This window comes from Humulus lupulus, chromosome 1, assembly GCF_963169125.1.
Source record: "Humulus lupulus chromosome 1, drHumLupu1.1, whole genome shotgun sequence".
NCBI classification, from domain to species: domain Eukaryota; kingdom Viridiplantae; phylum Streptophyta; class Magnoliopsida; order Rosales; family Cannabaceae; genus Humulus; species Humulus lupulus.
In genome coordinates, this window is record NC_084793.1 from 293749185 (window position 1) to 293766316 (window position 17132).

Consider the following 17132-nt stretch of genomic DNA (forward strand, 5'->3'; position numbering starts at 1 on the left):
AATTATTTAAATCCTTTATAAAATTAATTATTTATAATTTGAACCTTGATTTAAACTTATTTATTAATTTAGACACCAATTTATCTTAATTAATAAATCTGTCATAATTTCTCTTTTCTTCTCTAAATTACATAACTTTGTGAAACTATCCAAAATTGACCTGGTCAACTTTGATAATTCGAATTGATAATTAAATCAATTAATTGAGACTATCTAAATGATTTTATCCAAGGTAAAGTGGGGATCATGGTGGGCCTATGAAATCAAGCTCCAATAAGTTATCATAAATCTAACAATTAAATTTACTAACTTATTAATTCCTTGTGACTCCACTAAAGACTCGGAATTGCGCTCTTGAATTCATAGAACACTCTATAACAAATATAGATGCGTTATTAATTATCCATTGTTACAACCATAATTTTCACTCAATTCTCTATGGACGGTCTACAATGAGATGAGACTAAAATACCGTTTTACCCCTCATTGTATTTTATCCTTAAAATACTTAATTCCTTGTAAATGATATTTAAGTAAACTAATATTAATTACTAAAATGAGATCTCTATCATTTAGCACCTTGAACCAAACTAAAAGGAAACCATCGTTTCACTTCTTCATCAGAAACTATAGATGTTCATATCTATGATCAACACTCCCACTCAATTATACTACCGAGTTCCCAAGATGTAAGTATGGGCTAGTCCGTAGGGTAAGCTGGTAACGAACAAGTCAAAGAACTCAAATAATACAATCAGTTAGAATACTAACCACTCAGAATTGAGATTGAATTGACCTATGGTGAACTATATGATATGACTAGAATAGATAATAACGACAAGTTTACTTATCCTATCAACTGTCAATATCGATCCAGTCCGATGTAACAAATACATCTTATCTTATCTACTTTGTTGATGTTTTGGAAATAACATACCGCTGCAATGTTTAAGTACATCATATCGTAGATTGACAAGTCAGTATAAATCTTGTGCACTGACTAATCTTAGGACTAACTTATTTTGAATATATAATCATATTTATATTCCACTGTGATTACATCACTATAAATACGATTAGCTATATGCTCGGGATTTAATAGAAGTTTATATTAAACAAATAATCATGAAAATAAAATATGTGAGCAAAGTGATTGACCAAGTCAAAAATTAATTTCTATTATTTTATTGATAATAAAATGAGATTACAAAGAAATTAGATTTTAATTAGGGCATAAAACCCCAACACTGGCACCCCTGCTATAACGACCTAACTATTCTAGAATTTGGATCATTAATGACTACTATACTAATCTTAAGAAAACGTGCATATGAAATAACCATAACTTTAAGGTTAAATACATAAAAATTCATTTAGGATATGGGATCCCATTGTTTTGAAAACAAAATATAACTTAAATATATTGGTTACAAAATTAAGTGCGGAAAAAAAAATAATACATAGAAATCATAACTAAAAGACTTAAAAACTTCATCCTCGAATTGAACGCGCAATCCACCGATTCCATCCGCCTCAATACACATCCCCAAGCTGCCAAGAATCTTTTCGCCGCCATAACTATTTTCCTGCACATATAAACATAAAAGAATGAGCCTAATGCCCAGCAAGGAAAATCTAACACATAAATCATATACATAAAATTCATATCAACATATACTAAAACATATCATAACATATGTCACATATACTATAATGGCCATTTTTACTTGGGGTCCCATAAACTAAACAAGTCATATACCCATTAGATTTGTGGGGCTTGCTGGCTAAGCAAGTCATATGCCCATAAATTTATTGGGGCTTGTTAGTTGTACAGGTCATATGTCCAAGTCTACAAACATACATAACACACAAATCATAAGTTAACATAACACATAAATCATAAGATAACATATGGCATAACACATAATATCCTATCCTATTTTCCTTACCAATATACCGGGATGATGAGAACAAAGTCGGGATTTTGGAACACTCCTAAAAACCATAATATAGAGGTGAGTATTCTAAAAGAAAGAGATGAATGAACTAAAAACCACCGAGAATATTCTTACCGACAAGAAACCTCAAGTTCGAAGAACTTAGATGCCTAACCAAGAATAGAGAAGATGAGTTAGGACTATAAAACTAATGAAACAATACTGAAAGGAACTAAGAATAGGAATACCTTGAATGCTTCTATGACCGAACTATACCTCGAAACCGAAATACACTATAACCTTACTTCCCAAGTGTTTATTAAGCTTATAACCCCAATCCAAAGTGTTTATCACTCTATATTCTCACTAGCACATGGAAGGCTTTGATCAATGCTTGAAGAATGAATGAAAAGGCTTGGTGCTAGGTCCTATTTATAGAGTTCTAAGAATAAAAATCTTCTTTTTGGTTTTGAATAAAAATAATGAATTTAATTGAAAATATTTGAATATCCTTCAGCCAAAGGCTTAGGAATTGGTCAAATTATTCAGAGAGATTTAAGGAGTCAAAGCTTGATTTTTAAAACAAAAATAATAAAAACAAATAGAATCCTAACTTCTAACTCCCTAAATCTCGTAACTCTAAACTCACCTACAGTAAAATCAACATATCTGGAGCTGTAGGACTCCTATTTAGACTCTATTTATACCGTTAGAAAACTAATTCAATTATCTACAACTTTTTAGAACTACTTTTTTTCGAAATTCATAACATAACTGGGTCAAAAACAAGTTGGAAGTTACAGTACCCTAAAGTTACGAAAAATCTATTTAATTTTCTAAATAACAACCTAATCCACAAACAAATAAAATTGTGATAAATGTCATGCTCCTAACAGATTCTGGTGAAGACTAAGTCTTATATTTCCCTTATTTTATTATTAAAATAATAATTCCTTAATAATCATGCATATGACACGTGTCATAATCTTATTGGCTCTATCTAAACCTTAGGTTATAATAATCATCATATTAATAACCAGCAATATTAATCAAACCTTCTGTTATAATTAATATTCTTAAACTATAGGTTAAACTTATAAAATTCATAACTATTGCTAGGAGTTTCCAACTAAATCCCGGCTTGAACCAAAATCCACAGTAATAAACATACTATAACTACTACTAGCTATTACTATTCCTACTACTATCGAACTAGCTAAGTAAAGTTCTTGGACTCTACACCTGCACCAGGTGTTGTGTAACACCCTGGATAGCCAAGACCGTTACACTGTGTACTTATAAAGGTGCAGGACTTGCTAATCAAGTCATTTAGTTAAAAACATGTCACTAATCAAGATTGTGCTAGGGTTAAAAAGGTTTTGGTCTCAAAAGTTACACTTTATATAATTAAACAGTTTTATACACGGGATCCCAAAAAGAAACAGTGTTTAAGAGTTAGTTTACAGAATTATCAAAAATACAGACAACCACCAGCCATTCTAAGGCAAAACAGACATTTATGGTTCTCATGTTCCTGCCTTTTCCACAACCGTGGCGGCTGAGCAGCTGGTCATGTACATTCAGCTCGCAGAGCTCTCCTAGTCAGGGCTGATCAAGTTTGCCCTTGCCTTTACCTATACCACGTAGCACCCGTGAGCCAAGGCCCAGCAAGAAAACATAATATGCATCACAAACTCAATAACAGATGAATAATTCTTTGAATAAAATCAAACACTCAATATTCATGTTAACCACATAGCACATACTCAGAATCAAAGATAAACCTAGGCATTAATAACAATCAAGTTACATAATAATCAGGGTCGAAAACTTAGGCTACACCCTCTATTTATCCCACTGACTACGGCCCGCTTAAACCGAGCTCAGTGAATATCAAGCTGTCCTCGGCTACCATTGGCCAAGCTGCGCCCTGTGCGCTAGTGTAACCCTTGGCACTCTTAGGTCGTTGGTTTACTGTATACATGGCATAATAATATCCTTACAAGGATACACGATAGGGAGCCCTTAGTCTCATTACAAATACACAACCGGGTGCAGTTTTCTTACCTTTATTTTCCACGTACACCGATTATGAGCAACGTTCCTCGAGCACAATCTGTTTCCCAAGCCCTAGCTTTAACACCTAGTCACAACCAAGGTATTGGATTCCATTAATATTCAAATAAAGGTTTCCGGGTACAATACTAACTTCCGGGACATCGAATTCCATTAAGCACGGTGGTAAAATCGATCCCGAGCACCCTAGGCTAGATTCCCACGCTTAAAATCCCCAAATGATCAAGAATGTACCTAAGGGCTGCGGCCTTTGAAACCTAGCCGCGGCCCGCACCTAAAATAGAGCCCCAAGGCCCCCAGCAAGCAGACACGCGCCGCGGCCCTGCCCAAGGGCGCCGCGGCGCTCTCCCCTGGCCGAGCCTCCATGGTTATTTTGCTTCGTAGGGCCGCAACTCTCTAGAACAGAGTCGCGGCCCTCCCCTTCGTGCCCAGAAATCCACCATTTCTAGCATCCTAACCCCATCCCAAAACACCCTAACTCAAAACCCATTAATCACAAAGCCTTTAATATGACTCTAACAACATAAACCAACAGAAATCCAACCTAAAAACCAACTAAAATTCCATTTTTGATTTCTGAAACCCAGCAACTCAAACACCTAAACCAGTCATGAAATACTCAAATTTAAACTTCTAAATTACGAGTTGAAGCTCACCTCTTTTGCTGAACCACTTCCTTGACAATCTCTGAGCTAAAACCCAAGCACTTATCTCCAATTCAGCCCTTAAACATCGAAATCATAATCACCTTAATATTCAGCCAAAAACTTAGAGTTCTAACACCCAAAAACACAATTCAACTCTTACCTTAATCTTGATTAAGTGTCCCTTAGTCTGAGCTAAGCTAAGCCTTCATGAATTCAGCTCAAACACAGACTTTTTCCCCAACTGATTCCCTTAGGTTTTCTGTAGTTTCTTGGGAGAGAAAAGAGAAGAGAAGAGGAGAGAGAGCATGGGTCGGTTTATGTTTTATTCCCTTGTTTTTCATTAACTTAGTCTAATCCTAGCCAGTTAAATCAATCCCGAGGCTCGGGGTACCGGAAACGTCCCCGAGGGCAAAACGGTAAATTTCCCCAATATTCCCGCCTAAGCTTCCTATTCTCAAATATATCTCCATATATTTATTTCCATAACCTGATAGCCTAAATAACTACCCGATACCTACAATACCCCTGACTTATCCAAAGTCAAATACTAAGCCCCGTTGTGACTTCCCGCTAACTGGCTCCCTAGGATCGCCTCAAGTCGCACGCTGCAGATTTACCCACATAATAATGTGGTTCACACGGATATAAAATTTAACCACATTTACATTCATATAATCATACAAGCATGCCTATCATATAATCATGCATTAAATAAATAAATTCACTCATAAGCCAATTATGTCCTCCTGGCACACTAATCAAGGCCCTTAAGCCATATTAGTGATTTTGGGTCGTTACATGTTGGGCGCCCCCGCGCAATGCAGGGGAAGCTCTAAGGGGTTTTTTGACTTGTTAGAGCGCCCCTGCCCTATATCCATTTCAACAAGGCCCATTTTTAGAGCTCGGGAAGGTTTTGGGGGCTCGAGCGATAGTCCCGCCACCCCTGTTGAATGGGATTGAAAGTCCCAAGGGCACAAGGTTGGTTCCGGAGTTGGTTTTTGGGATTGAATCTTAATGATGTTATTATTTATGGTTGTGACTAGGTTACCGCTAGGGCTCGGGACAAGACCGTGCTCGAGGGTCATTTATATCTAACTTGTGCTTAGACCAAAGGTAAGAAAACTGCACCCAATACGTGATGTACGCAATTAGGGCTTGTCCCGATTGCTGAATATAGATTTGATGGGGCTTGGGCCCCTACAAATGCGCATGATTATGATTATGCTTGTGATTGTTTGATTAAGCATGTTGAATGCTCTATATTTGGATAATTGTTGTATAATGTATGTCTGTTTGCATTATCTGATTAAGAAATGTTTGACTTATGAGTCAAGGATGGCAATAGCATTGAGCGTTGGTCGATATGGTTAGGCCTAATCAGGAGCGCATTATACGCTTGTTCGACCCAATGGTCATGGAAAATTAAAGCGCCAGGTACGCTGGGCTAACTCCAAGGCTGGTTACACAGAGGATAGGGCAACTGGCCACGAGGTGACTTATTAGTCCCATATCCTAGGGCAACGAGCCCCAGTATGAATTATTAGTAAGTTATTTAGGGCAACTGGCCTCTATATGACGCTGTAGTCATTTATATGAATAGATTGCATGCATGAGTAGGGTTATTACTACTAGGCATGCTCACTACAAGAAAAAGACTCTACAGCGACTGTTACACCCAAATTTTGAGAATAGAAATTTTGATCTCGAAAGTTAGGCTCGTAAAGTGTAAGCTCGAAATAAGCAAATTAGTCATGAGATCAGCATTAATGAGAATCGAGTTTGACAGTGTTAAGATAAATATGTTTTATTGCTCAATGGAAATATGGAAAACCAAAATACAACTCTATGCAAAAAATACAATGGACAAGATGATTGATTAAAAGAATATTACAACTCAACTGCTCAAAATACAAGTAAATAGAAAGATGTAGAAGAAGAAGATTACAAACTCAATACTATAATAATACAAGTAAAAACGAAGAACAAGAGGAACAAAAGAATGAAAGCACAAACAAACTCTCACACTACCAAAGTGTAGAGTAGTGGGGATCACCAACTTGAACAAGTTTTTTACCTTTGTCCAAAAGCGTATTTCCCCCTAACTCAAGCACTAAGGGATCTCTCATAGATTTTTGGAAATGCTTTCTGGAATAATCAAGCCTCAAGGTGTATTTTCAGCCAAGTTCTTTGTGGATGAAAAAATGGTGTCTTACAAGTGAGCATTATGCTCCTATTTATAGAGTTTTGAGACACCCTTTGAATTTCAAATTCCACCAACCCCCATGGCTGTTGCCAATGATTAATTGGATGTTTTATGGAATTAAAATAGAGATTTGGGAGTTACTTGGATGTTGGAAACATTCAAAATTGGATAAAAACCGAATTTGTATGAAGTTGTTAGCCACTAGGGCCGCAGAGCTTGTTTCAAGCACCGCGACCCTTGGTCATCTTCAGCAACCAATTTTTTTAGTTTTTTCCAAAACGTTCCAATTTATTCCCACTTGATTTTGTAACTTCCATACACAATATGGGAGTTAAAATCACATCTCTATCAGCCATTTCTCATATGGCTTTAAGAAATCCAATCTCAAATGTGTAACATATAATATACACATTATTGGGTAATATTTGGGAGTTACAAATTTGTAACTGATTTTGTAACTCCAAAATATGTCACATTTGGACACACACATGTGTCCAATTTTGTGACTCTCAATAATATGTTACAAGGTGTGACAAATCACATTTATGTGACAAATCATATTTTGTCACATTATTTAATCTAATATTATATTATATGAAATAATATAACACACAGTCTCATTCAATATTAAAACGACGACGTCGTAGGTGGTAAGAAAATAACCACATGATCTCGAAGGTTCGAGCCAAGCTTGAAGTTACAGTGACATGGGTTCAACACTTGTTTAATTTTCCTGGTTTGTTTGTATTAGCATCAGTCAAGAAGGTTCGAGCCTGAATATTGCAAGCTCGGAAGAGACGACCTTGATAAAGATACTTAATCAGATCAAGGCAAGTCGAGCTGGCGAGCTCGTGATGATTTGCTGATCTCGAAGATATGTAAGTCGAACGTGTGAGGTTGATGACCAAGTGTGGACGCGGTTACTGTTTAAAAATCCCTATATCTTAGGGATTTGTTGTAATCTGTTAATGAATCCCGAATATCATGGGATTTATACGCGTATTATATATGCATTTAATTGTATTTATTTTAAGATTTGAATCATAACTCCCCGAAATGTGAGGAGAGATATTCTATAAACAAGTCTATAAATAGATTGGAGAAATTCATTTGTAGACATTGAAATTGGTACTAGGAATACTCTGTTAAACTGCTTCCAAAAAAGCTTTGAGAGAATTCCATAGTTGAATAACATCGACTCGTGGACTAGGCAGATTTTAACTGCTGAACCACGTAAAAAATTGCGTGTTTCCTCTTTATTTTTCTGATTTTTTGTTTAGTGCTCTTTATTTCTAAGTTGACGAAAAATGTCGTCAACAGTTTGGTGCTTTCATTGAGAGCCATTAAACAAGACGTTAGCCTGTTTTATCAGAAAACCTCCCGAGTAATCAATGGCCGCCGCAAACAATCCCAGCACTGGTGGGCGACCATTGCCCCGAATACCAGAGGAACAAACTCCTCGTACCAAAGACTATCTGCGACGACCTGGAAAGCAGCCCATGGCTGACCCAGGCCCTGAAGAAAGAAGTGATTCATCCGATTCTCAGGGATCGCCAGCTCCCAGGCCTGATGAAGATCTGTACTACAATCCTGAAAGGTATGTTCCTATTGTGGAAGTAAAAAATCGCCAACCTTCAAAAGCAGTTGGCAAAGGCGACAAAATGCAATGAGGAATTAGCCAGCCAGGTTGCGAAAGTCCAAGCACCTCCCCGAAGGCCCAGAGGACGTCCCTGCTAGAGAATATATTTTGTAATTGCTCAATGGAAAAGTGGAAAAACCAATATACAACTCTATGCAAAAATTACAATAGACAAGGTAATTGATTAAATAAATATTACAACTCAATTGCTCAAAATAAAAGTAACTCAAAAGATGTAGAAGAAGAAGATTACAAACTCAATACTATAATAATACAAGTAAATAAGAAGAACAAAAGAATGAAAACATAAACAAACTCTCACACAACCAAAGTGTAGAGTAGTGGGGATCACCAACTTGAACAAGGTTCAAGACCTTTGTCCAAAGCTTATTTCCCCCTATTCTCTAAGCACTAAGGGATCTCTCTAGGAAATAGCTCTCTAGGAAATAGCTCTCTGGAATTATCAAGCATTTTGGTGAATTTTTCAGCCAAGTGCTTTGTGGATGAAAAATGGTGTATCATACAAGTGAGCATTAAGCTCTTATTTATAGAGTTTGAGATACCCTTTGGATTTCAAATTCCACCAACCCCCATGGCTGTTACCAATGTTTAATTGGATTAATATGGAATTAAAATTAAGATTTGGGAGTTATTTGGGTTTTTAGAACCGTTCAACACATTTGGAAAAAATTGAAAATTTGGCCTGAAATACACCTGTGGCCTCGGCCACTGCTCTCTGTCCCCCAGGCCGCGGCCACCATCAATCAGTGGCCGCGGCCATAGCCCATTTTCAGCACTTGAAAATGTGCTATTTTTCCAAACGGTTCCAAACCCTCCCAAAACACATTATTGGGGTTAAAATCATATCTCCAACAGCCATATTTCATAATGGCTTTATGAAATCCAATCTCAAATGTGTAACATATATTATACACATTATTGGGTAATATTTGGGAGTTACAAATTTGTAAATGATTTTGTAACTCCAAAATATGTCACATTTGGGCACACACATGTGTCCAATTTTGCGACTCCCAATAATATGTTACAAGATGTGACAAATCACATTTGTGTGACAAATCACATTTTGTCACATTATTTAATCTAATATTATATTATATGAAATAATATAACATTCCCCCACTAGATTAAATAATCACTTTTTGTAACACTTATTTAATCAATCAAACATTATATTGAAATATAATAGTCCCCGTGGTAGCAAAACTGCCAGGAGGGCAGAACAAGTGCCTCAGCCAAATCAACCAAGGCCCCGAAGAAGTACCCGGACTGAGGTCACTGCCAACCCGACTGCAGAATTACCAATAGGAACGGGTAATAACTGAGCCCCTCCAGTGGTTTAGAACCCGAATCCTGAAGCTGCAAGAAATAACCCGGAGCTTGCCCGGGCAAACTCTGGGCCATCCAGGCCCAACAATGGGAGACAGTCATCGTCTCCCATAAGGCATCCGCCGTCATCTATAAGGCACCCCTCACTAGCACAAGAGGTCCCTCGACCTGCACCACGAAGACCATCTCGCAGTGGCAATCGGGATGGAAACCGACAGGCCAGACCTGGACAAGGAAATGAAAGGGAGGCTACCCGAGAGTACAAAGCTCCTCAACCTTCGGGAAGCCAAATTTCAAGATCAAAATCCGCTGGGTTAGGGAGACTAACAGGGGACCTACCCCGTAATTATCGAGCATCACAGCCAAAAAGGGCTGCAAGCTACACAAGCAGGAGCTCGGACTACACTCAGTCCGTCAGCATTTATAATACTGAGCCTAGACATACAGGAAATCGAGGGAATCATCCTGATCTGCGGGATCACCTGAACCATAACTGGGAACGAGATGATCCCTCGAACCCTGATTTGCGAGACCATCTGAATGGCCATAAGCAGTCAGCACATAACCCCATGCCAAGACCATGAGCTGGAATTTTTATTAACGAAAACCAGCCCCATCAAGTCTAGGCTCAACCCCTAGTAGATCCGGTCCAAGAAAGGATTGATCAGTTGGAAAGAGCATTCAGGCTCCTGCAAGACGAGCGGAGCAGGGATAAGGCTGAAGAGTCCGATGAGGAACTTGAGCCTTTTTCCCTGCATATTTCTAGCACTCCATTTCCCCAAGGATTCAGAATACCTCACGTAGCACCATTCGATGGGAACTCAAACCTGTACAGTCATCTGAGCACCTTTAATACCATCATGCGAGCCAGCAATGTTGGCTACGAGCTCAGATGTATGCTGTTTCTAGCAACTCTTACGAGACCAGCAAAAAACTGGTTTGAAAAGTTTCAGATACACTCGATCTCATCTTGGGATCAATTAGCAAGAGAATTTAAAAAATGTCAGACAACAGTAAGACAAGTCACTTAAGAGTTACCTTACAAAGTTTAACCTAGAAGTGGCCCGAGCTCGAAATGTCGATGATAGTGGCCACTTGATGGTCGTTAAAGCTGGTATTTTACCAGGGAGTCCCCTTTGGGAAGATTTACAAAGAAAGTCCATTCGGTCACTAATCGAGTTCAATCGAAGGGCCCAGAGGTCTGTCAATGTAGAGGAGGCGAGGTTAGCACTGAACCTGACCTCTCAGCCCATAACTACAATGACAAACGTTAACTCTTCCTCGATCTCGGCAGCCCCATCAACTTTGAAACCCTCCATGGGATAACCCTTCTAAAAGGAAGAAGAACGAAGGGAATAACCCCGAGGCTGATGGAGGGAAAAAGAAGAAAGGAGATAAATGTTTCTCCGTTTACACAGTACATACCAAGCTCAATGAGACTTGGGAAAAAATATTTTTGACCAATGAAAATCAGGTCCCATTCAGATGACCTGACCCCATGCGGAATCAGAAGGCGAAAAAAGACTCAAATAAATATTGTAGATTCCACAGAGCTATCAGACACACAACCGATGAATGTCGATAGTTGAAGGACGAGATCGAAGGCTTGATCTCGAGAGGATATCTCGGACAGTATGTTAGAAGCCGAAATTCCAACCAAGCCTCAACAAGTCAGAGGGCAGCAGCTGTACAACCTGCCCAAAATAATAACTCCTAAGTTCAGGAGGATGAGCGACCCCCTTCGATTGATGGAGAGGATGTAGTAACCATCTCGGGGGGACCTCATATTGCAGGTTCGGGCAGGAATGCCCAAAAGAGGTATGTAAATGAGCACAAGACTGGAGACGGTTCTCCATACGAATCTGAACCACGAGCTCCAAAACAGCTGAGGGTTGAGACTCAGCCTATTACATTTACTGAAGAAGATGCATCACACATCCAATTTCCTCACAACGACCCTCTGGTCATTACTCTCTAGCTCGCGAACAAGAGGGTACACCGAGTCCTAATTGATAATGGGAGCTCAGTGAATATCCTTTACAAAGCCACTCTAGAAAGGATGGGACTCGCGCTTCACGATATGAAAGCATGTGCAACAACATTGTACGTTTTTTAGGAGAAGGGATTGCCTGTATGGGATCCATTGAACTCCCTGTAACCTTGGGAGACTATCGAGTCTCGATAACCAAGATGATAGAGTTTGTAGTGGTGGACCTCCCGTCGGCCTACAACGTACTACTCGGGAGACCCGTCCTGATTGGTCTGGGGGCAGTGTCGTCTGTCAGGCACTTGGCCATCAAGTTCCTGAATTCTAATGGCATCAAGATGTTGAAGCGAGACCAGCTCGCAGGAAGGGAGTGCTACAACATTTCCATAAGAAGAAAAAATCAAACGAGTGCGCAGACACTGGTAGTTGTTCAAGAGACAGATGGGCTCGACCTCAAGATAGATGAAGAAATTGAGTCCAGAATGGAAGAAAGGGCCGACCTCCAACCTCTAGAAGAGCTCGAGGAAGTGATGCTTGAAGGAACAGATGCCACAAAGATGGTAAAAGTGGGGAAGAAGCTTTCCAAAGAGGCGAAATAACAATTAATTTGCTTCTTAAAAGAAAACCAAGACGTGTTCGCATGGTCACACTCGAACATGGAAGGAATCAATCCAAATGTCATAAGCCATACACTCAATATTGACAAGAGCTTCCCCCCAAAGCAGCAAAAATGAAGGATCATGGACGATGACTGAAAGAAAGCCTTCAAAGAAGAAGTCGATAGGTTAAAAGCAAATCGATTTATATGAGACGCCTTTTATCCGGATTGGATCGCCAACCCAGTGTTGGTCCCAAAGCCCAACAGCAAATGGCGAACCTGCATCGACTACTCAGATCTTAACAAGGCATGTCCAAAAGACTGTTTTCCCTTACCTCGGATAGATCAGCTCGTAGATGCCACTGCAGGTCACGACATCATGCCATTCATGGAAACTTATTCTGGATATAACTAGATCACCATGCATGCACCAGATCAAGAACATACGAGCTTCGTAACCGACAAAGGGTTATACTGCTACAATGTCATCCCTTTCGGGCTCAAAAATGCTGGAGCCACGTACCAAAGGCTGGTGATGTTTAATGCCCAAATCGTGATAACTACTAAGTCGTGGTTGTAGTATAATCGGGCGGTCAATCCACGAGGAGGTAACCTAAAATCAAAAGATTAGTATAAAATAACACAAAAAATTAGTAACAAGAAATAAATAAAAAATGGAAATGAAAAGAGATTTGAGATTTTGGTGTTGTCTTTTTGATGAAATGAGATAAGGGAAATAAAGGTAAGATGTAATCAAGAGTTTGAGAAATAGAAAGGTTTCAAGAATCATTCATATGCTTGTTTAGTTACTTGGTTACTTGATTTACAAAAATACACATGTAGATAGTTCACATCCCAATATTTACTTGGAAAATCTAACATTAAAGTCCATTTGAGTTATAAAGTTCTTTACTTTAAAAGCACAATGTTAATCTTATGAAAAGTCTAAAAATGACAAAATACCCAAGGGCAATAATGCAGTAGAAGATTAGACATAAAATTATGTATCAATATTACTTTTACTAATTGGAAGCACATAGAAAGAGCATGACTAATCCTATATACTATTAGCACAAGTAAATAAAGATAACAAAATAGAGATGGGGATGAAAGACATAAATAACTCAAATACATTACATTAAGAACATAGTAAATCAAAGTAGCAAAATAACATCACTAGCGTATGGAATCATCCCTAACCCTCCTAGGAAGATTAGGCCATTATGCTCATGATTCTCACAAAATTCTAAGAAGAAAATATGAGAAGAAAGTGAGTAGAAATTTTGCTTTAGTTTCTTTACTCTCAAAATCACATACATAAGTGAAGGAAAGGGTCCCTATTTATACAGAAAAAAGGACTAAAAGTAAATTAAACAACAAATGGGGGTTACACAATAAATCTGAAATATTAATAATAAATTATGATTTTGAAAAATCAAATCTTATTATTAATATTAACCTAGCTATTTTGGTGAGTGGTCATTTTCCCCTTTTTCTAAAATACCACAAAAACATGAGCTTTAAAGCTCAAAATAGTAATGTGCAAGGCCCAATACCCACAAAACATGGGTTGAAGGTAGCTGGTGGCACAAGAGGGTTTTGACCCTTTCCCAGCCAATGAGGAGGTTGTTATATTATTTCATATAATATAATGTTAGATTAAATAATGTGACAAAATGTGATTTATCACACCTTGTAACATATTATTGAGAGTCACAAAATTAGACACATGTGTGTGCCCAAATGTGACATATTTTGGAGTTATAAAATTAGTTACAAATTTGTAACTCCCAAATATTACCCAATAATGTGTATATTATATGTTACATAGTTGAGATTGGATGTCACAAAGCCATGATGAAATATGGTTGTTGGAGACATGTTTTTAACTCCCAATATGTGTTTGGATGTTACAAAATCATGTGGGAAAGGATTTGGGACATTTTGGAATGTTTTGGGAAAATGACTTTTTTTGTGCTGAAAATGGCCTGTGGCCGCGACCACTGACTTTCAGTGGTCGCGGCCTGGGGGACAGAAGCCAATGGTCGCGGCCACTGAAAAGTCCTAGCCGCGGCCAGTAAGACTGACAGCCTATTTTGTTTTTTATTTTTTTCCAAATTGAATGGTTCTAACATCCCAAATAACTCCCAAATCTCCATTTTAATTCCATAAACATCCAATTAAACATTGGTAACAGCTATGGGGGTTGGTGAAATTTGAAATTCAAAGGGGTATCTCAAACTCTATAAATAGGAGCCTAATGCTCACTTGTAAGACACACCATTTTCCATCCACAAAGCACTTGGCTGGAAAATACACCATAGATGCTTGATAATTCTATAGTGATATTTCCTAGAGAGATCCCTTAGTGCTTAGAGAATAGGGGTAAATAAGCTTTTGGACAAAGGTTTTGAACCTTATTCAAGTTGGTGATCCCCACTGCTCTACACTTTGGTTGTGTGAGAGTTTTTTTTTCCATTGGTCTTTTCATTCTGTTGTTCTTCTTGTATTATTAGTGTATTGAGTTTGTAATCCTCTTATCAATTTCTATTTACATATTCATTGGTATCTTTTGTTTTAGGGTTTTAGATCTTATAATTCTCTTCCTTCTCTTATTTCTATTTACTTGTATTTTGAGCAATTGAGTTGTAATATTTATTTAATCAATTACCTTGTCTATTGTATTCTTTGCATAGAGTTGTATTTTGGTTTTTCCATATTTTCATTGAGCAATAAAATATATTCTCTAACAATCAAAAGCTTAGTTTCATTTTCAATGGAAGGAGAAACCATGGAGATCATATGAGGATCCAACTTTGAAAAGATGAGCATCTCATTTTATGAGATAAGAAAATATGAACCTAAGGGGGTTACATCTTTTGATAAGTGTCTTTCCATTGCAAGAAAAATGGATCAAAGTGGATTCAAAATTGTGGGATGACATATTGACTCAATAGACTTATAGTCTAGAGTGTGGTCAAATGAAATATATTTGAGATTTATTTAGTGACAATAATTTTTAAATATTCAATGAGGAGACATTTCAAAATTGGAGAAGCAATTTTGAATCTTTACACCAACAGTGAATAAAAGAGAACTTTATTCATTTTGGTTAAAGATGGTGATATGTTTAAATTAATCTCAATGAAGAGATAATTTTAAACAAAAAACATAAGAAATAAAAGTGTTTAAATAAATAAATGAGGGTTTATTTTCTTTGATTTAAAGTGTTTAAAAAATTGACATTTTCATTTTGATTTTGATGAGAAAATCAATGGATGTCAAATTGATGTTTTCAAAAGAATCTCAAATAGACTCTTAGAAAATACACAAAAGGTGTTTATGTGATTTTGATATTATTTAGACAACTAAAAGTAAAAGTTGCTTTGAAAGAAGTGTGCCTTGCTTTAGCAAGTAAATAAATCAAGATAAACATTGAGGTTTTATCTTAAGAGTTTATCATGTGGCATAGAGGACTCATGATGAACTTTGAGAATCATAGGTCTAGATTTATCTTGGAGGATAAACAACTTAATAGAAATGAAGAGATTTCTATTTTAAAGTGATATTTTATTATCACTATGTGAAAAATGTGGGGGTGATGCTCCAAAGTTAATCAAATTTTTTTTTTGTTATTCAATTGATTAATTTGGTCATCCTATCAAATAGATGATTTGGAATTCCACATTCTAAATCACATTGGCTATATGTGTATGGAACGGACAAATCTAGACATGTTTGGTGTCTAAAGTCATTGTTTGTAATATTTTGATTCAAGAAGGAATCAATTTAAAACATAAAGGAGAATTTTAGAAACAAAGAGGTTTCTAGAATTAATATTCAAGGAAAATGTTTATCTTGGATATTAAACTATAAAATAGTAGGGGTGTTGACTATGGTCAAAATCACTATTTTAAAGAGGTAACTATTTTGAACAAACTATGGCTAGCAACAAAGTTTGAATAAAATAAAGAGAGTGTTTAAAGTATGCATACATGAGAAAAGAAATGATTCAAATGGAATCATTTCTACATCTCAAGGGGTGGGACTTAGACTCCCTAAAGAGATTCACGGTTGATGGTAACCTATCTTAATACTAGTCACCAAACTAGTATTAGGTTCAATAGGTAATAACAAGTCAATCAAGTGAATAGTAGTAGTACTCAAATTGTGTCCTATCTGAGATATGAGTACTAGTCCATTACCAAAATGAGGGTTAAAACCGAAAGGCTTTTTAATAGAACTCAGTCTTGAAAGTACAAGTATTTTAGGGTAACAAAATACTGTAAGAGTTCTACCTATATAGACCTAGGGGTGGTGCCGCCCCTCATGAGAATTGGGAGTCATTCTCAAGAAAAGTCTATAAATGGAATGTGCACATGGCCATTAACGGTGCAAAAGTGAGACATAGAGGTCTCAAGTGAACATAGCAAAGGTGTGTGTGTTATTACCGATTTGTTATCAAGGGATAGTGGTTCAATGCTTCGGCAACCAAAATTTCAACAAACTTTGTGGTAATTACACTAAGGTAAAATTCAAGTCGAAAGACATTTTACTTTATGCACCAATGAAAAGGTTTCTATAGAGAGTGATTATTTAATCAAGAGGGGGAATATTATATTTTAATATAATGTTTGATTGATTAAATAAGTGTTACAAAAAAAAAAGATTATATAATCTAGTGGGGGAATGTTA